Here is a 22,695-nt window from a genome sequence, read left to right on the forward strand (position 1 = left end):
AATTTTTAATTTAAGCGGTATAACAAAATAAAAAAAAAATGAACTATGAGGTTATTTAGTTTAAAACAGATTAATAATATATATTATAATAAATATAATGTGTATACTTATTATTGTTGATTAGCTTACTTTATTATTAGGTAAAGTAAAAACTATTTTAAGATAAAACACTCAATTTAAAATGAATATATTATTAATTCCAAAATAATAGTTGTGTTAAGAAAAAAGAATTTTACGTCTAAACGACTATACTGAAAAATTCAGAAGGTACAGCTAAATATTGAAGTAGCCAATGATTTTTATAATATTCTAAGAAAATTTTAGAAAAATCATTTTTTTTTAATATGACTTAATAATTATTACTTTTTTTTGGATTATCTACTATTGATAAATTCAAAGTTATACTTATTTTTTGTTTTACGGACAACTTAGGTATTTGTGTAAAATATTTACACGAGTAACCGATAGTATTGACTGGCATTGCCTTAAACCTTTGTCTAATGCACGAGTATTTCGTCTTTTACACCTATTAGAAATGGAAGATAATTTTATATTATATATTTCTTCAATAGTTGTTTGATGCTTGTGCATCTGTAAATGTCATTATTTTTCTTGTCTCTTGCCTAGTGGCTAGTAAGTACCTATGGAGTTTAATTATTTTCCAATTCATAACAAGTTCACATAAAGCAATTCTTATTACGATGATGACCCGATTTTACGATTGTGAATTTTATGTGAATATGTGATGGTTATAAGAACGTCAGTTTATTACTGTCGCCACGATACGCTTTTTTCCAATTATATGAGTACATCGATGTTGTTGGAAAATTTATTTTCATCTTATCATCATAAACTAATGGGTAAAAAAACTATACCGCGAAAAATGCTGACTGTCAACATTGTTTTATTATTGATAAATTTCATATTTTAATAACACGAGCAATGAACGAGGTCGCAATCACATTGTTTCGAGTCCGGTTATCACTGCGGGTGACCGTCTACACCCCATAACATTAACTTAAGACAGCTTATAGAAAACAATTGTATGTGGGTGGATAAAACTGTTGTCAAATTTCATAGTTTTTTTTTTACTTTGTAGTAAATCCTAATCTGTATATACCTAAATAATATATTACATGCATTACATTATACAATTTTGTTATAATTTTAATTAAGTCTTTACTAACCTTACACTAATGGCCAATACGTTTTTTATGTTCTTATTAATATTTATATACACAATTACCTACATATACTGAATGATTCCTTTAACGTAAGACACTTATCATTTATGTTTTTGATGAGTATTTTACGTTAAATGGATCACTCCGTATGTATAATATATAATTCATTGTCATAGTAATTAAACCCGGTATTTATTAAATGAATGCAAGAAAACTCAATACATTTAGTTCTTGTATTTGATATTTTTATTTTATAATTTGTAAGTATATAAAAAATGTAATTTAATTCAATACATACATAAAATATGTATAACTCAAAAAATGTTTAGTTTTAATTTAATTTGTTTTAGAAAAATTCACTGTCAAAAAAATGTTGATTTGTTAAAAACACGAGTTTTATTTTTACAATGAAATCAACAAAACTTATAGGATCAAAACATAATACAAGAAAATCACTGCTGAAATGTATAAATAGTTGTAAGCAGTTGAAATTACAAAAATTTAAAACTAAAAATGATAAAATTCGATTTTTAAAAACTAAAACATCTGTAATAAATGTTAAAAAAAATATTAAAAACTATAAAACTGGTAAAGATGAGAATTCTTGTAACACTAAACTAGTTAATTTATCAAAAAAAATCGGAGCTAACAAGATAGTTAAACACAAAAAATGAAACTAATGAAAAATTTCAGTGTACTAATACTCCAAATAATATGAAAGCAGAAAAAAAAATTAAAAAAATGCCATCAAAAATTTTTAGTCGTAAATTTTCAAAGTATAAAGATATTCAACAAAAGTTAAATGCTAAATTCAAATCTACCTACAAAAGTAGTGGAAAATTTGATCAAAGTTCTACTAAATATAAAGCATTCGTAAATAAAAATAAAAATAAAAAAAATAAATCATTTTTAAAATATTCTATGTGTAGTTTTGGTTTTAATAAAGAAATACTTAAAAAAAAACGTACTGTGTGTCCTGAACTTCCAGGAAAAGGGACTTACAATCATCGTTTTGCGTATGATGAAGCATTAAAATTACAACAAGAAGGAATTGAAGTAGACGTATTGTATAAAGTAAAAAATAAAACTGACTCTATTTATGTTATAAATGGAGAGTTTCTGTGGACGAAGAATAAACGATCAAGTACTTGTACCAATAAGTCGTCTAAAAAACCTAAAGTAAATTTAGCTACTGTAGATAAAATAACTGAAGAGCAAAATCTTGCAAAATCGTTTATGTCAATACAAGAAAAGGCTGAATTAACTAAAATACTAAAAGAAAATGAACGTAAGAAGAGATTAGCTAAAATGGCTTTAATGAAGAAAGCTGAATTAGAAAGAGAAAAAAAACTAAAACGTGAAGAATTTATAAGGAAACGAAAGTTGGTAATAATAGAGAAGGACCTTCGAGCAAAGGAATTAAGCAAAATGCTAAGAGAAAAATCATTAAAAAAAAAAGCAAATGATGAAAAAAAAAAACAAAAACAAACGGAAATTGATAGTGTAAAATATGCTGAAATGGAAAAGTTAAAACTACTTAAGTTTCAACAAAATATGAAGTACAAAACCAATAATATGAATAACACAGACAATAATCAAGTAATCAACCCCGAAAACGCCTATGATGAACTTAAGGTAAATAGTACAATTATTTAAACCAGTTTTTAATTTTTAGTATCATACATACACAATACACTGTAGTATTACCAATGGGTAATCCCTCCATCCACTCACTATAAATTAGTCAAATCATAATATAATAATCATATATTTTACTTATCCCAAATTAAATGCAGATTGTAAATATTTTGTGAGCTATAGTCAGCATTCGCGCTGTAAATTTATTTTATCTTTAAACATTAAACGATTCTTATGTGAAACAAGATATATGTTGCATAAACAAAATTTAAAAATATGTCATATTTCTTATAATATTATAATAGCAAGATAATCTGTAACCAATGACAATCGTTTATATAAACAAAAAAATATTCGATTTTCGTGAGCTAAAAATAAATGATATAGTATGTGATGGGATTGTTAATTGAGTCCAAAATTACCTTATATCGGTAAATTGGGTTCATGCTGAGCTACGGTGTGTCCGTTTATAGCCTGGACCTAACTTATCTACTATCTTTTTATACCCGGGACAAAAAATTATACAATTATTATACAATTAATTTAATACAAAAAATATTTTTGTATAAAATTTGAATAAATTTATTAATTATGTCCAAATAATTATTATAAATATAAAGCTAAGGTCTTGTATCTTAGGTTTTAAGGTTCAATTTTCAGAGAAACTAAAAATATTTATTAATAGCTATGGAAATGAATATTGTTATAAATAATTTTGTTAATAAGTAAATAAAAAATTTTTAAATAGTAGGTATAAACTACTTTAAATCTGTGAATTGTGTTTGTCGATGACTTAATTTTTATTAGTTATCAGTGTTATCACTTATCAGTTATCACATATCCATAAACATCTTATTATGTCTTATATCTTTTATATATATACTATACGTCTATACAGTATACTTTATTACTCTATAGACCATTTTCTATACTTTATTATAATATAATATAATGATTTATTGTTCAATAATGTTTTATGATTAATTTTATACTACTATTGCTTTATTTAGTGGACATTTTATTATTCCTAAAAGGTTATTAGCGATCCAAACATTATTAATGATATCGGACGATGGGTATTACAGAATAATAGCACTGTCTTTACTATGTCATGGTTAAAAATTGTTGCTCGTCGGATTGATTCTTTGGATGGTAGAGTAGATACGTTGTACAAAAATAAATTAATGCAGATTGCTATTGATAAAGTGGTTGATGTAATGATGGAGAAAAAATTGTTATCAGACTTAAGTAAAAAAGATTTAAGTCATCAAAAATTTTTGTGCAATAAAAGTGTTCAGGTGAGTCTTACCTTAATAATACGATAACTCATAAGTCATAATATTCATGACTAACTTAACAATAACACAATAAATGGTGTTTGTAGTTTGAATCTAAAAAATATAAAATAATATTAAAAAAAAAGACAATAATATATATTATACTGTAATAAATTTAAAAATAAAAGTATTATATTGCTTTAAGTATATAAAAAGGATAAATATGTAATGGGTAGTAAACTAATTAAACGATTTAGATAAATTACCAATTTATAGCTGTGAATAAAGTTGACATACCATAATACATTATAATTATTATTAAAGTATGTTTAAATTATTTCAAAGTGTATATTTATTATTTATATAGTTAATAATATAATATTATATCTTTGTATGATCTCCGAAAAAACTTTGTCGGTTTGAACTAAAAATATATTTTGTACGTGGAATATTATCAACTCAATAATAGCTGACGTTATTAATGCATATATTTCAGACATAAATAATTGTTCAAGTTATATCGTCATAAATTAAACCGTCTCCAGACCACTACGTGCTACTCTGAACATCGATTGTAATATATTATATATTATACATTTATATCGGCAGCAGTTGAATATAGTAGTGAATATCAGAATATATAACCTATACTTTGCCAATAAGAACTTCCGGTGAAATTCTTTGTATAGTGTACGAAAAACGTCGTGAAAATTGAAAATATAATTTAATATAAAAAATAATTTATAGATTTTTTTATTAAAATATAATTTTTAATATTTATTTTATAACTAATACAAAATAAAAAAATTTTTAGTTATTATATAGATAATCACTTATAGCAATTATTAAACTATTTTCTGATTTATAAGTATTAGAACTTATAGGTACATGAAAAGATAATATTTTAAGACTAGTCTTAGTTAATTTTTTAATTTTTGTATTCAACAATAAACGTTTTAATTAGCCATAGAATATTATACTTTGTAAAGATTAAATAACTAACAAAAAAATAAAATTAGTTTTATGAAGGTTATCAAAATTATTTTATATTTTGGAGTTGATTATAAACTGTTGTAATTGTTTCTTTATTGTGACAAAGTTTATGATTCAGGAGCATAGTGTGTATGCAAAATCTTCGTTTTATTTGTTTAAAGATTGTACAAATCACACAATATAGTTAGGATTTGTGAAAGAGATTTGAGCGGGTGGTTAAACTTACTCGTATTGTAAAATTAATTAGTCACTCAGTGTATATAATTATAATAATGTTAATTTATACCATTTTGTATTTTTTTATTAGGTATCTCCTAGTTTTGTAATAAAAAATAAAAGGATGATGAAATGCCATAAACACACTCCAAACGGCATTCGTAAGTCTCCCAAGTTCTACGGTTGTCAGGGCATTGGGAAACTGTACAAGGTGATTAAAACAGAAGGCAGTTATTTTCAAGTGATCAGCACAAATGCCTTTGGGTCGTAACATTGCAAGGAGAGGATGAATTAAATTTGGTATTGTGTGGGTAAACCGGATGCGACGGAAATAATAATATAATATGCTGCTGTTCTAATTTTGAATGACCGTCGTGTTTAATAAATTATAATACTCGTCCGATATTGTATTTTCATTTTTATTATACTACAGCAAATTGTTTTGGAACTATTCTTGGTTTTGTTCATGGCCAACAAATTTGTATATACACATTTAATATGGCTAATATGAGTACTCGACTTAGAAAATAAATATAAGAGATACTCTGAATGAAACTAAAACATTTGCATTTGCGTCTCTTCTTAATTAAAATACCACAAAAAAATAACCATTTCATAATTTATTATATTGTTGAACTTTCAACCGTAATCTTAATACATATTTAAAATAATATTTTTTGTTTAAACTGTTTAAAGTGAGTACTACATAATACTCATAATAGTATTTTGCACAGTACTTTTTAACACCATGTAGATTTTAAAAGTTTAAATATATATATCTCACTTAACACCGTTTATTTTTTCGCGTAACGCAAAATATAATAATTTTGTAAAAGGTTTGTGTGAGCATGTAATTTTAAAATTATTATGACTTTGTGTTATATGGAAAAATAAATGATGTTAAGCAAGATATACTCACTTAAACTTTTAAGATGTCCTAGCTAAAAAATATTATGAACATACAAATACGTATATATTACTAAAGTGGCTAAAATCTGTCCAAAATTTTAATTATATCAAAAAAAATGTAGAGGCTAAGCTGATACTACAGAAGATGATTAATGGAATTAATGGTTCGCGTATACCAATAAGACTTATTTTGTTAAGTCGATCGATATTTAAATCTGATTATTACTATAAATCAAGATAATATTATTAAATATTTACAATGTACAATACATACAATTATAATATTAATGATATTATCTTGGTTTTTGTTATTGCATAATTATCACTATAAACTTATTAATGTCTATGAGTTATCACATATCGTTATATATCAAATATCAATATTATTAATATTAATAAACACATACAGTAAACAATTTTTTTTCTTATAAAAAAAAATATTAACTTTGTATTATTTTAAAACAAACACTATATTATAAGGTGCCATACCATTCATTTTAATTAAAAAAAGTAAAGATACTTATCCTAAAATACCATAAAAATTAATTATGGTACTAGTACCCCTGTTCTTCTCAAGTATCTGTTACCTGAACTCTGATTTTTAGGGCGATGCCCGTTTCCACCAAAAGTGTACCTTGCCCTTTTCCACCAATACCCGTTTCCACCAAAAGTGTATCTTTCCCTTTTCCACCAATATACGTTTCCACCAAATAAAATAAAAAAATAAAAACGATATAATAATTATTATAGTATAATTGTAAATAGTCAAATATAAAAATGTGAAATAAACGATATAATAGTTATTATGGTATAAATTGTAAATCGTCAATTATAAAAAATATAATAGTTATAATAGATATAGTTAGTTGATATTTTTTTTAAAATTGTAGGATATACTTTTCACAAAATCGTACCTGAAATTTAAAACAAAATATTGTTTTTAACACATATATTTAGAATAGTATGTTTTATAAAACGCAATATGCTACCTTCCAATTATTCCATTTTTGTAGTCCGTTATAATTTGATCATTTTTCTTTTGGCGGTTTCTTACAGTATGATCTTGTGGATTATTTGATATGTTAGTACTTTTTAATTTGATGTACACGTCTGTCTGAATTTCTGTTATTAGAACGGTTAGCCATTTTATAATTGGAGGACTTTCTTTATAAAAACTTTGATTGAACCTCGAATGAAATGACTCGCATGTGTTGGTTGTCCGTTGTAGGCTACTTGACATAGCCGCCCAAAGTGTCGGTGAATACATACTATTTTCATCAATGTAATTCTCTAATAAATAATCTGAGTATTTTTCAACTCGTTTGTCGATAGGTCGATTTGACATAAAATCTTCTACAAAGCATTCAGTGACTTCAGTCGGTTCTAAAAAAAGTAAACCAAAAGTATGGCGTATCCAAATGCCAATTTCAGATGATTGATTTTGGTATTCGGTCGACAATCCAAGCTTTTGCAGTTGACGATACCAAGCCTGCGTTAAATGAAATCGACATCCTATTATTTTTGTCTGTGGCCAAATTTCATTAACAGAGTTTAAAATCGCCTTTTCAAAGTCAGTGGTTACACTTTTTGGCGATAAACGTAGATGAATCGACGAACATTTATCAACAATAAATTTGAATGTATTAATATACGTGTTCATATTTTTGTCGGGTAATAAACAAAAAACCAACGGTATATAATGACCATTTTTGATACCATGAATTGTGAACATTTGCATAAAAAATCTAGCTGCATACTTAAAAGTCCCATCCATATATAAATCATCTATTTCACATAAAAATCGCATGTTCGATTCGCATGTAAAAATTATAATATGTTTTTCTTCATCATTAATTAGCAAAAACGATTCACCTTGTTTCGTATGTGTATTTATGTTGTTTAATGTTTCATGTACCTCTGCAATATTTTTTGGGTTTGCTGGTAGCACTTTCTTACGAGCGTCGTAAATATTTTTTCTCAATCGTTTTACATCATTATTTGTAAAATCAGACGTACCTTCCATTTCGGATATTTCTTTCAAAATTATTTTTTTAGGTCTAGTACAAAGATCATCAACTGCTTTTCTCTTACAATTCGAATTTATAATTTGTCTTTCAATTTCTGTTGTTGAATACGGTTCGTGGTTGTGTATAATTGATTGATCCGATAATACTTCATTATTATTATCAGTATACACTTTTGCGAAACAACTTTTTTTAATACATCGCCAACGAATATTTTCATTAGATTTATTAACTGATCCAATAAAAAATTTAAAATTGTTTAGTATTAGTGTTTTGTTTCCACGTTTACTTTCAATCACTTTTGCCATCACAGAATTATAAATTTTAAAAATTACATTTTATTTTAACATACATGCAGTTGTAATGCACTATTTAAACTGTGCAATCTTTTCACTTGTTCGTAAAATATTGTCCCGTTAGTCGTTAGATATTATCATGGTTAATCGACATAAAAGATAAGTACGATAACGGTTTAACATACAATGAAATACGATAAACGTTCAATATACATTGATTTTATTGTGTGTATATTTATATATATATATATATATACATTTTACATCAATCCAAAAAAACCCAAGAAAAATATAGGTCTTCTACGATTGAAAAAAAAAAAATATCAACCAATTATATATATATATATATATATATATATGAGTAGGTACAATATTTACATAGCTAAATACACTAATAAATCATTTTTTTCAATCCAGCATTAGTATTTTTAATAAACTTATTACTGTATTAAAGGTTTTAATATAAGCATAGTATACAAATTATTTTGGTAAATTAACCAAACAATTAGGAGGATCTCATTTGGTGGAAACATATATTGGTGGAAAAGGGAAAGGTCTATTTTTGGTGGAAACGTGTTACGCCCGATTTTTAGGTACCTTTTTTTTTTTTTATTGTATAGTTTATTATACCTATTACTTAATCAATGATTCCGAATTCAAAATATTATTTTTTTATTTGTGTATCACAACTCACAAAATGTATAGGTATTGACCGTACTATATCTACCTAATCTAACCTTTATTAATAGTAACTGTGTTGTAATAATTAATATTCATTTACGAAAGTAAAATATTATATACATTAGTATAATACCTATTTACCCAAGTATTTTAGCATGATTTATTTAAATTTTCCGTTATATTCTCATTTTTTATCCATTAATATTTAAGTAAATATATCATAAAAACCTCTTGGTTTTTATTAAAAGTTATTACTATAATAATTATCAGTATTGTTCACCAAAGTACTAAATAAGAATAACTAAATAATAATTAATACTAAATTAAAAAGAAAATACCTGGTATAAATTGAAATGGAAAATATCTGTCGATTAAATAAATATCAAAAATAATGGTGATGTATACATATTGTTTGTAATTTTAATAAAAAAACACTGAACGAATTATGAATTATGTAAGTATTAAAAATTATATGAAAAATGTAGAACTTATAAGTATATCATACAATTGTTGTAGATACCTAGTTATCTACATGTGATAATAGAAATATATAAGAGATAATTGTTTAAACAAGTATACCAATTACGTCTATAGGACTAATTAATATAAGTAAGAAACCAATTCTCTGAAGAGTTTCACCAAGCGTTGACATCTCTCATTTCGTGTTTTTTTTTTTGTATATTATTTATTGCATTTTTATTATATATTTTAATTATTATATTAAAGAAACACAGATTACAAATTATTTAAAATAAAATATTATTGTATCTATATAAATGCGTACAGTAGACATAATATTATAGGACGTTACACGAAAAAACTATACATTTACATTGGGTAACAAAAAATAATAAACTGCAAATGTATAATTTGGTTTAACAAAAGTAAAAAGTTACTAAAAAAAAATATAGGTAGTACTTATCATTAATACTTAGTTGAAAAAAAATCAATAACAATTACACTAAGGTATCTGTTTTTAAAAAGAAAAACATGCGCAGGTATAGAATCCACAACATTTTTTTTCTGTTTTGTCACCCCCTCGATCTCTTTGAAACTATACGTTTGGGATGCTTTTCACCGTTTCAATTGTCTAATTATAGAACGGTTAAAAAACAACTATTTTATTATCTTTTTATAACGTTGGTTCGTTAGCAGTTACACAACAATAAAATTAATAAACTTCAACATGTAATGAACCGGTAGCGCCATCTACATATTAAAATGTTGACCCGTTGATTGTATTGTTGAGTTGTTGGTATATTATAATAAAAAAATTAGGTTAAGTAATTAACATGTCAATAATAATTTAAAATCTTCAAGTTCTAAAAAATTGGTGTCCGATTATGAGCATAGTCTTCTATAAAATTATAATAATTTTTTTATTAAAAGTATTTTATTTTTTATCCAATTTATCAAAACTGTTTTTGTCGCATCAAATATTGAACAGGCAGGCAGGTTAGTAGTTGGTAAATATCTACAATAATATTGTATGGTAATTTGCATAATATGAAGCCGAATAACTGTTTGAAGTTAGCTACGCGTTTTTTCGATGAACGAATGACGACGAATTATTCGTTTTTTATCCAAAAATATCGGTCTTCAACCGATATTTCGATAATCTGTATTTTGATATGTCAATATTGCCAACATCTGTTCGCGAAGATAAACACTAAATATTCTTCGATTCTCGTTCGTCAACTTAGTATCATAATTCACAATATATTTAAATGGTCTTATACTTTTATTTCAGAACAATATTACAATAATTATTAATTATACACGCGTGTATTGCTTCAAGTTATAAATTTTCAACCGGCAATCGTAAAATTTCGTAAGTACACAGGTCGCTCGTTAATTTTGTCTACCTCGAGTTTTTATTAATTTTATACAAATTTGTTTTTCATAACTTGCACTTATTTCTTTACAACGACACCCATCCCGATTACATGGAAAATGGCGCGTTTGACACCCGATGATCTGTTGTATTTACTGCAAGTATTCTTTAATAATTTTGATAAAAAGGTACTTTATTATATACGTTTTTTTTTATAGCTGTACAATTTGTTTTGTATGAACGTGAAATAGACTTGTTTAAGTACCTATGTATATTTATGTTTCATATTTTAGTGAAAATTACTGGAATTTTTTTTTACTATTATTGTTCTTGCACTGTAACTGATTAATATGTAACACAAGTAGAACAAGTAGTCATATTAGTATATTATTTTACTAATATTAAATATCAAAATAAGGATGTATTATTATATTAAAATAAATATAATATTTTGGTCTTAAATATCAATTTTGGATAAATATCACTAGATATTATATTATAGTAGAACATCAAATTTCACAATTTTAACACATGTTTTATTTTATAGTTTCAAATGGAATGATAAGTAATTTTTTCAAATTTCAGCTGCTTAATTCAAGCCAATCAAGCAATAAAATTACTACTTGCTATGAATTATAAACAATCAACTTCCATAATGTTAGATTAGTGGATTCAGGTACCTATTATGTTTTTTGAATTGTTATATTTGTTATTGAAAGAATTAAAATTATTTATTTATTTGTAGTTTGTTACAATGTTTTTATATCAACACAACAGCAATTTTTTGTCATGACAATATTTGGAGAATCCATTTATTTCTGAAATAATTCTACTGCCAACCACAATGTAAATCTATTGTAAACTATTTAATTTAATTTGTAAGTCCAATTACACTTAAAATATGTTAGTAAATAAGTACATTTTTTTTTTACATTTCTAATTAAACATTATTTTAGATGTGTCATGTATGTTATTTCAATTGTATAAAGGAGACATACTAATGAGTAATATTTTATAAAAATTAAATATACCGTTTTAACTGAGTATACTCTAATTTATTTTATACCTAAATTGTCTTACTTATAGACTATCAAGTAAGTTTCAAGTTTCAATAACCTAGTATATAATTTGTTAAATAACACTTGTAGATTATACTGATTATAGTCTATTACTTGTAGTGAGTATTTGAAAAATATTTAATATTTATGTAAAAAAAGTATATTATTTTTATTTTTTTTGATTGTTGATTCATATATTTACATTTTAGATCAGTGATTTTCAATCTTTTAACGTCGGAGTTCACATATTTCAAAAATGTTCATCTTTTACTTAATTTAGTAAGCTCTGTTTTTACATTTTGCTTATAAAATAATGTATACATTATCAGCTTTGTATAGAATATTAGTATTTATTGAACAAAAGTAAAATTAAGTATATATAATTTGTTATTAAAATCAATTTGAGTGAAATTAAATTATTAGATAGCCATTTAACATTTTAGTGAGATGGTAGGTGTTATTTTGTATTTACGGGGATATCAATATCTGGCTGCATATAAGTAACTTTAAATCCAAGATCATTATCTACTTCAAAATTATTTCTATATTTATTTTTCATGTATAATAAGTGAGAAAATGTATTTTCATATAGATACGTGGACACAAATGGGATTAGAAACTGTGGAGCTGTGTGGATATGCTGAGTATTCATTTTTCACTTCCAATCAAACATTTGAAATATTCATGGTTTTGAATGAGGTTTTAAGAACATAGTCACTGGTAAAGTTGATAAATGTTTTTTTTTTGCTTTAATAACTTTTAAAATATTTTTAATGTAATCCTCATCAAATGGATTTATAATATATTTCATTTCTGAGTTTTAGTCTGAGAAATATTTAGAAATGTTATGTTTTAGTGATTGAAGATGTTCCAAAATATCTATAATTACATTTGATACCAATTATTTCAAAATTATAGAGATTATTGTTTATCTTAATTTCTTTCTTCAATGTGAGTAAAACTGGCTATTTGATTTAGTTAATCAAATAAACAAAATATGACGTGGCTTTGGCGGTTGTTGTGGTTTTGATCCGCGGAAAGCATGTCATATGATTGTGAATACTCGCACGGGTGTGGAGCCACACAAGTAGGTTGCTTGGAAGTATACGACAAGGACGTTCTTAACCTTCATTGGTTGGATGCGACTTGGTGAATCCAATCATATAGAGTCATTGTAGAGTTGCTTGAACAACAGTCGGAACATGAGACGCTGTTAGATATGCGACGTTCGTGACACCAGTAAGTGATCGCAGGCAGTCGATGCTTATCTGGCACGACTTATCTTCCCTTCCCGCCTTGGCCTTTATGGCGGTGGTAGGGCAGTTGACTATATTGTGTCTTTACCTGTGGTGATGGTGATAATGGTGTAGATCGGTCGCTTCAGTGTCTGTACTTTTGTACTATCGACCGTTGCGTACCGTGTCAAATAATATTTTATTTTTTCTTCACAAACCACTTTTGAGCTTTTTGTGTAATTATAGGTCGAGAAACACTTTTAGATAATTCACAGGCTTTAAGTTAAATTAATTTAATATCTACAAATCCAGTAGCACGTATTGTATGCATCAATAAACGATGGCAGCAGAAGAGTAGTAATTTTCTCATAGTTCCTCCATTGCTGTCTGTAAAAAAAATACATTCATAAATGTATTGATACTTTAATTAATAGTATATAATATATGCTAATGCACCTCTGCAGATGTCCTAGTTATAGCATAAAGTAAAACATTGCTTAAAGTACCTCAAAATAGAAATGGGTACTGTGATCTTTAAATTGTTTCGAGCGTTTCAAAACTGTAAATTTAAATAATCTTAAATAATTTTTATTAGATGTATTGATGCATTTGTTGGTGGATAGAGGATAATAATTGTGCTTGTTATTTTCTTCTAATCTTTAAATTAATACTTCATATTATATATTAAATGTACACATAATTAATCATTGTTGTTATTAATTTTTTCAATTTAAACTATTAACTACTTTCCTAGAATTTAAATTGCTTTAAGATTATAAGACAAAATATTTAATCACAAGTACATTTAGACATTTAGTGTAAGTACATTTTTAATCATAATCAGGTTTAGGACTATATTCTCTTGTATCCTATTTTAACTCCTGTACATATTATATTGTGTAGTTTAAATTTATTTTGTATAAACATTTTTAATATTTATTTATTTTAGGTGTTGATAATATTCATGCTCCACTGAAGTTGTAATACAGAAAATTTGGTTGAAGTTAATTTGGTGTGAATGAAGGGAAGTTTATTGTAATCTATTTGTTTGAAAATAGTTTGATAAATGTGTGAAACAACATCAAATTAACTATCAAGGTATTATATTTACTATATTTATTTAAAATGTGTATTATATATATACAATATATATATGTATGTCAACATTCATGGACTGATAGGTAATTTTTGGCCTACCAGAAAATATTTATTAAGGCCTCATAATATAAATAATCAAAAATATATAAACAGAGACATTATTTTTTTTAAATATATTATTTTTATGCTAACAATCCTTTCTTACTTTTGTTTTAAAAATAAATTTCTAAAAAATATATTAAAATATTATAATACAAAATTTAAAATGTTCAATTTTTTACCTAAGCCTTAAGATAGTCCAAATAACACTTCCAAACATTGTATTTCTAAAAGTCAATTCATTAATAATTTCATTTGGGTCAATACTTGATTATAAGTCTTTCAATACTCATTAACTTAAAAATTTCCAACAGGTTTTGATTGGGAGAATTCCTTAAATAATTCTTTACAAATTTTAAGTTTGAAAAGCTGCATTCATAGTCAACTTAAGTTACTGATAATGTAATCATTAGTTTATAAACTAAAGAAAGACTTGGATAGACAGTATGATTGTGAAAACATGTTTCTTCAATTTCATTACTACAAAAAGTCCCAAAAATAATTACAATTCTAAATAAAAATATACATAGTAAAATTAAATTAATACGAAATAAATTTGAAGTACTTTCAGTAATATCATATTTTTTTGTAATTCATTTTATACTCGTGCGATAGCTTTTTTAAAATTAAATCCAGATATTAATTTTTCAAATCATACTTCATTTCTGGTCTAAAATCCCCCAATTATTCGAATACTCGGTAGATTGAAAACCTCTATAAATCGAATTTTTAACTCGGTCCTTTGAATTTTGTATTATTGAGTAACTATTGTAATACTTTTATTAATATTTTAAATTGGAAAGTGTTATATCAAGCATTTTATGAATTCTAAATATTATAGAAATTTAAGAAACTTTTCAATTTTAATTTCATAAATCACAAGTTGTATTACAGTGTTAGTCTGGTCCACCCTACAATCACCATTATCCTTGACTTCAATTTATATTCTGAGGCTTTTATAGATTACATTTACAACCCAACAACATTAAAATTCTGTATAAACTCAACTAAAGTATACTTTTCAGGGGCTAGTTGAAAGTCATTCTGCAAGACCAATCATAAATCAGGCTTCTAAATCAGTATTATTTAAGACTTAAAGTATAGAGTAAGGATGGCAAATTATTTATATATAAAATAATACATTTTTTTTTTTTATAGAATTTAGTCTATGCTATCACATTGTTTTATGTCTATTATGTAATCTATGTTTTTAACAAACTTAGAATTTAATTTTCTGGAAAACATCAATGATAATAAAAAAATATAGTGGTGCCTAAAGTTGTAACTGTAGTAACTAGTTAAGTATTAATCTTTCTATAGTTTATTTTTATTGTTTTATTTTTTTTTTTCAATAATTTCAAATGATTCATTTTTAAAGTTAAGTATTTTGAATTGTTTGTTTTATGATTTAAATTAAAATTTGTATTTATTATAATAATTATTTAAATTATTGTAATTTTTAACTACACTTTTAAATTATTCCGTAATGTAATTAGTTTTCAGTTACATACATGTAAATTTGTATTCACTTTTTAATGTATATAATTGTATAATGTTCAATATCTAATGACTAATGAGTATTATCGAATTACCTCATATGAATAATTAATGATTTACTTTGATATTATAATTTATTGTTGTAGACTAGAGATGAAAATTGTTGGCAATTGTTAAAAAATTAGATAATTTTTTTCCCATATAGCATGGATTTGCTATTCCTGCTATAGAAAGCTATTAACATTAAAATAATATACATAGACAGCATACATAGGAATTAGGAACACTATATATAATTTAGATATAATATATGTTATAGTTTATAATTTTCTAGTATGGTTAGTTAAGTATGTCCTATTAAATAAATTCTGCTAAGGTAACATAATAAATGTTATTTAACGTTGCTTCTGCCTTATGTGTGAAGGAGTTATGGAGTTTTACTACAGACATTGTGTTTATTGTGATAACAATAAAAGTGTTTCTGACTATTAATTGTGTTAAACTTTCTCAGAATTTTTTGAAATTGTATTAAGTATAAAATTGAATTTAAAATTATGTCATATCCTCGTCATAACACATGTTTTGTTTTTATCTTATAGACAATTTGTTATATTTGTATATGTTATATTTTGTCAGTAGGTTAAATGTTATATTGTTAGGTAAAATATTGTAATGAATTTACCTATAATCAAACTTAAAGTTATGAACATTATCTGTATTATTTTTCAAGTTTGAACAATATTTTAATTTAATTTTTAAGTAAGTTTAAGAATTTTTCAAATACTCATAGCTTGCTTGGAAATTTCAATACTAAGAAAATTTGTATAATTGAGTTTAATAACTCTATACTTGATTTTGTTTATAAATACTTCAAATTTCACATCAGAGTGAAATTAAATATTAATTTAACAACACAAATTTGGTATGTTCTCCATTTGTAGAAACATAATATGCAAGAATTAAATACTCAATAAAGATAATCAATATTGTTGATTGGGAAAAAGTTTTATATTATAATTTTAACATATTTATAATATGATACAAAATTATTTGTTATTATTTGTCAAATTAAAACAGTTAAATTGTATTATTAATTATGTTAAGTAGTTAGGTATATATTATTGTTATTTTAAACTACTGTAATATGTTATTTAAAATATATAAATAATTAATAAATAGTATACAACATAAGATATTTATTTTATTATAAATAGTATTATTTAAGATCTGTTTAATAAAATTAAAGCTTTTATTGTGAAATATTTGTACACAAATACTTAAATACATAATGCATGTAATATGAATAACATGGATTAATAATAGAATAGCAACATATAACTATTAGTGTTGCAATATAAAGTTGAAACTCTTTTAAGTTATTTAATAAATTTAATTCAATATCATTTTTATCTATATTTAACATGGTAATGTTAAATAATAAACTACCTATAACAAAATATTATTATGTATGTTAAACACTATAAATGAATATCTTATTCATAAATTAAATTGTCTGCAGACTGCTGATTATTGAGTATTGGGCTGTTAGGCCTGTTGGCTGTTACCCTAATTATTAACATTAATACATTTATCAATATATGTGTAAAAGTTAATTTCAGTACCTAATAGACTTATTATAAATATTTTATCTATTGTATTAACATTTTACAATCTCAATAATTATTTGTTTATCTTGCTTCATATAAATATATGTACCTGGTGATAGGTAGGTAGTAGGTACCTACTTCCTAGTATAAAAGTACAATAATAGACAATAGTATATAAACATAAATCATTATAGACCATAGTTACTTGGTAATATTAATATTTATAAAATCATACTACGATTATATAATTATTTTTGACTACCACTTATTCTATTTTACTCTCCATTAAGTAGGTACCTGTGTAAAATTACTTATAATGTATAAGAACAATATATAATATTGAGATACTATCACAAAATATTAAACACCTATATGTCAATCAATGAAGTAGGTATATTAAATTATCGTCAAATTAATTTTTCTTTTATAGGTATCTACTTAAATACTTATCACAATAAATTCGTAATACAATACAATTATAATTGGGAAAGGCTATTGTGTTTTTTGGTTCCTTTTTTTCTACAGACTAGCTTTTCGCACGAGATACCTAATATGTATATTTCCACGGTTGTTGGCAAGCGCATAGGTATTATTATATAAGTAGGTAGGTTAGGTAGGTACTCAGTTTCACGCCCGGTTATCTCAAGATCAAAAACCAGACTCGGTTAGAGTTAACAAATTGAGTTGTCCAAAGGTAGAAAAACAAAATGAGAATTCCGACTGTAAGCATACATCATTGCACAAGACAAGTTTAATATTATATATATTATATTATAATTGGTCATTGTTCTCGGTGTTTATTTATTTATTTTTTCAGTTTTTCAAATCGGTCGTAATTAGTAAGTAGTCATCGTGTCGATCGGTCTTATAGATAAATAACGTTTACAATAGAAACGAACGCCGCCGCCAATGAACAAGACAGGAATGTCTTCATGAATGCCGGACGATTTCTTCCGAAACACAGTACGGATCTTTATCATAATATTAACAGTAATCGGGAGTATGCAAATGAGCTTTCGTCTTCACTGTTATGTTACAATTTTTAATGTGTAGAGACTATAGACTTAAGAGCTCATTAACACACAGAGTTCATTGTTTAATAATAATTCATGGGTATAATTATTATTATTATTATATTTTATACAACATAACTAAAAAATATATATTATTAATAATAAATAATTTTAATGTTGTATTGAAAGAATTAAAAGTATTTTAAATCTAAAATTTATTAATTTAAAAAAATAAAACATATTTTATTATTTATTTATTTATATCATTATAAGTTATAAAAAGTCATTATGGCTTATAACAATAAAATTGCTTACAAAAGCAATGACAATTATTGTAATAAAAAATTACTGTTGTAACGAATTATCAAGACGGACAATGTATTACATAATACAAATACACCTTATAAATAGTTGACATATTTTATTGATAGGATTCCTATTGGCGATTCAAATATTATAGTCCAGTATTCGATTAGTTGTATTCAACTTTTTAAAAGTAACCTCCTCGCTAAATTAATAATAATTAAATACTATAATTTTTCGTAAAAATGTTTGGAGCCACTATTAAATTGATTTTTTATAACGAACAATTGTCAAGACAAGTTTATGTCAATAAATAAATGTTATATTAACACGGCATCTCTCAAGTTTACATATTTTGCCTGTTATGAGTTGTAAATACCTATAAAAATATCGGCATTAATATATTTTATAGTAACTCCAAACGTTACTTAAAAATTAAGGAACAATTTATAAATATAATTTATCTTAAAAATTATGACCAAATAAAATTATAATATGATGGTATAGATAGTTATAATTAAGTTATTGTAAATTATTTGTAATCCCGTTGTTAACGCAAATACATTATAATGTGTGATTTTGTTAGAATAAAGTTGTAAACAACCCAATGAATAATTATTCCATCGTTGAGGGTAAGAAATGTTTTAAATAAATATATTTACTGCCGTAAAATAAATTGTTAAAATTTAATATTAATATAATATATTTTCATAAATACAATAAATTATTAGAGAGCGAAAATGTTAAATTTAGGGTTTTTAATCCAAGGTGAAATATCTATGTTCCATGAGGGTATGCTGCTATTGACAACACCGGTTTACCTAAGTGTCAAGCACTATCCTGGGTCTGGACGGTTGGCGACACTATGCATAGGGTGTAGTTCAAAACCATTAGCATTGTTGAAGATGATAAAGTGCAGGGACGGGTGGGAAGGACGCTTTCCCCACCATGTCAAGCTGACCACTGGAATACACTACCACTACTTTTTTCATTTTTCTGCAATGAATTTAACTGCGTCGCGTACGTTCTCGGCGTTCTCGCGTTTCTTTATGTTTTCGCCGGGGTCGACCCGTGCAGACGCGTATTCACGTTATAGGAAGTCATACATTTTTGTCGACCAGTGTTTCATGAATTTCTTCTTTTATTTTTTAAAAATTATTTCATTCTTAACGTCTCGTAACCCGCTTTATCGTGTCTGTTGGCGATAGGCGATCATCGAACGTCCATCATGAACGATCAACGGACGTCGAACGGCCGCCGATGAAAAGTCGAACGGCCGCCGATGAAAATGTACAACGAGGAACCAATATGGCGGATCGCGTTTACCACCGTTTGACGATCTGTTCATGCTTTTTCATCCGTTTTGATCTTGTCGCCGTAGCTGCTGTAGTTTCCGCCGAGCTTATAACGAGATTACGTGAGTATTCAACAGTTTATTTTTGAAGTATTTATTTATATTTGTAGCGTCTACGGAATTTTACGACATTATTTTGACATCCGCAAATGGTGACTATCATCGTTTCCCTTTTGCATTCGTCTCTTTCGTGTAAACATCATTTTCGCTCTGCTCGTTTTTGACGTATATAAGCGTTTGTTGTTCCTCGACATTCTACGACCTAGTTTTTTTTATCTGTTAGATAAAATAGAATTTTTACAGTCTGTAATATTTATATACATACAATAAGTAAATTTGATTATATAATAAAGGATCCATATGAATGGAGTGAGGAGGGAGGCCCACCAGTGTGGATACCCTCTAGTTTGGGGGATGGCTCGAGTTCACCATAATATTTTGCAATTTTGTGAATTTTTCTCGTGCTTTAAGTTTTTACAAACATTTCGATATGTGCAGTCTATTATACATTTATCGACGTGCCGAGTTTCATAGGATTTTTTTGACCGTTTAGTGCCCAATTATAATTTAATTTCTATAGTGATTTATGTTTGATAATATCTGTGACAGTTGTTTTAAATGAGGCATTGCGAAACGCCATTATTACACCCACACCTCCAGAGGTGTTCTCAGGATATTTTAATGGAGGGGGATGAAAATAATGGTTATATAATAAGCCTGAAGGTTGAGTTAGGTAAATTAAAGTTAGTAAAATAAAGAACCTTGGGGTATCTATCCTCTTTATCCCCCCCTCTCGTGAGAATGCCCATGCACACGACGACCAAATTCGATAATTTCGAGATATTCTATGGTATCTGTTGTTCAATAACACGAATTTATCAATATCAAGGAGTACGCGTCGTATCTCCTTGATTATCGTCTCACGTAAAAAACGAAATGGCGTCTTTTCCAAGTTCATCCTGTTCCGCATCATATCGCAGCTGTTTATCACTGCATTTTGGTTTAGCAACCAAAAGGCAATTCTGTGTTGGGATAGTTGTCAACACTGCGTATTGAACTGCCCTGCTCTGTGCTGGCATTGATGTTGATAGGGCTACGTATAGGTTCTCCCGTTTCTTTATGTTTTCGCCAGGGTCGTCCCGTGCAGACGTGTATTCACGGTGTAGGTAGTTACACATTTTTGTCGACCGCCGACCAGTGTTTTATGAATTTCTTTTTTTCAAATTTTTTCTTTCTTATCGTTTCGTAACCCGCTTTATCGTATCTGTTGGTGATAGGCGACCAATGGAACGTCTAACATGAATGATCAACGGGTGTCGAACGGCCGCCGATGAAAATGTACAAGGAGGAACCAATATGGCGGATCGCGTTACCACCGTTTGACGATCTATTCATGTTTTTTCATCCGTTTTGATCTTGTCGCCGTAGCTGCTGTTGTTTCCACCGAGCTTATAACGAGTTTAGGTGAGTATTCAACAATTTATTTTTAAATATTATTTATATTTACCGGGTCTACTGAATTTTATGACCTTATTTTGACACCCGCAAATGGCGACCAACATCGTTTCGCTTCTGCATTCGTCTCATTCGTGTATACATCATTATCGCTTTCCGTTTTTGACGTATGTTAGCGTTTTAAAATATCCGTTTGCCGTTCTACAACATTCTACGACCTAGCGTGTATCGATACACCTCCCTTTTAACAACAATGAACGTTCTCATGACACTTTCAAAAACCATGCATGTCGCGAGTTCACCATAATATTTTGCAATTTTGTGAATTTTTCTCGTACACTAAATTTTTAAAAAACATTTCGATGTGAGCCGTCTATTATGCAATTACCAATGTGCTGAGTTTCATAGGATTTCTTGACCATTTCGTGTCGCATTATATTTTAAATTTTGTGTTTTTTAAGCGTCAACGTCACCTTGACGATTTTTAATATTCATCTAGATTTCGTAATTTATGTTTGATTATATCTGTGACAGTTGTTTTAAATAGGGTATTGCGAAACACCATTATTACACCCACACGTCGACCGATTTCGATGATTTCGTGATATTCCATGGTATCTTTTGTTCGATAACACGAGTTTACCTGTTTCAAGGAGTATACGTCGTATCTCCTTGATTAACGTCATCACGGAAAAAACGGAATGGCGTATTTTCCAGGTCGGACCAGTTTCGCGCGATTTCACAACTGTTTATCACTGCATTTTGGTTTAGCGGCCAAAAGGCAATTGTGGGTTGGGACAGTTGTCGACACTGCGCATTAATGTTGATCGGGCGTCGCCTAGGTTCTCGGGTTTCTTTGTGTTTTCGTCAGGTTCGACCCGTGCAGACGTGTATTCACGGTGTAGGTAGTTACACATTTTTGTC

The 22,695-nt window shown here is 26.7% G+C and overlaps 3 long non-coding RNA genes and 1 pseudogene across 3 annotated transcripts in view; all 4 read left to right on the forward strand.

Moving 5' to 3' along the window:
• The first annotated feature begins 1,591 nt into the window (after positions 1–1,591).
• Positions 1,592–5,603, forward strand: LOC112602201 (annotated as a pseudogene).
• A 5,359-nt stretch (positions 5,604–10,962) lies between these two features.
• Positions 10,963–12,084, forward strand: LOC112602200. The gene is made up of 4 exons (XR_003115099.1): positions 10,963–11,240; positions 11,638–11,728; positions 11,798–11,930; positions 12,009–12,084. It is a non-coding gene; the product is annotated as an uncharacterized LOC112602200 (long non-coding RNA).
• A 219-nt stretch (positions 12,085–12,303) lies between these two features.
• On the forward strand, positions 12,304–15,803 carry LOC112602196. The gene is made up of 5 exons (XR_003115097.1): positions 12,304–12,389; positions 12,703–12,830; positions 13,089–13,349; positions 14,295–14,443; positions 15,568–15,803. It is a non-coding gene; the product is annotated as an uncharacterized LOC112602196 (long non-coding RNA).
• Positions 15,804–20,040: 4,237 nt separating this feature from the next.
• LOC112602170 overlaps positions 20,041–22,695 on the forward strand; it is a 27,999-nt gene continuing 25,344 nt past the window's right edge. Inside the window, exons 1-2 of the long non-coding RNA XR_003115089.1 lie at positions 20,041–20,379; positions 21,594–21,780. This is a non-coding gene — a long non-coding RNA (uncharacterized LOC112602170). The remainder of the gene's footprint in view (positions 20,380–21,593; positions 21,781–22,695) is intronic.

This window comes from Melanaphis sacchari, unplaced genomic scaffold, assembly GCF_002803265.2.
Source record: "Melanaphis sacchari strain LSU unplaced genomic scaffold, SCAv2.0 Contig84_pilon_pilon, whole genome shotgun sequence".
Lineage (NCBI taxonomy): Eukaryota > Metazoa > Arthropoda > Insecta > Hemiptera > Aphididae > Melanaphis > Melanaphis sacchari.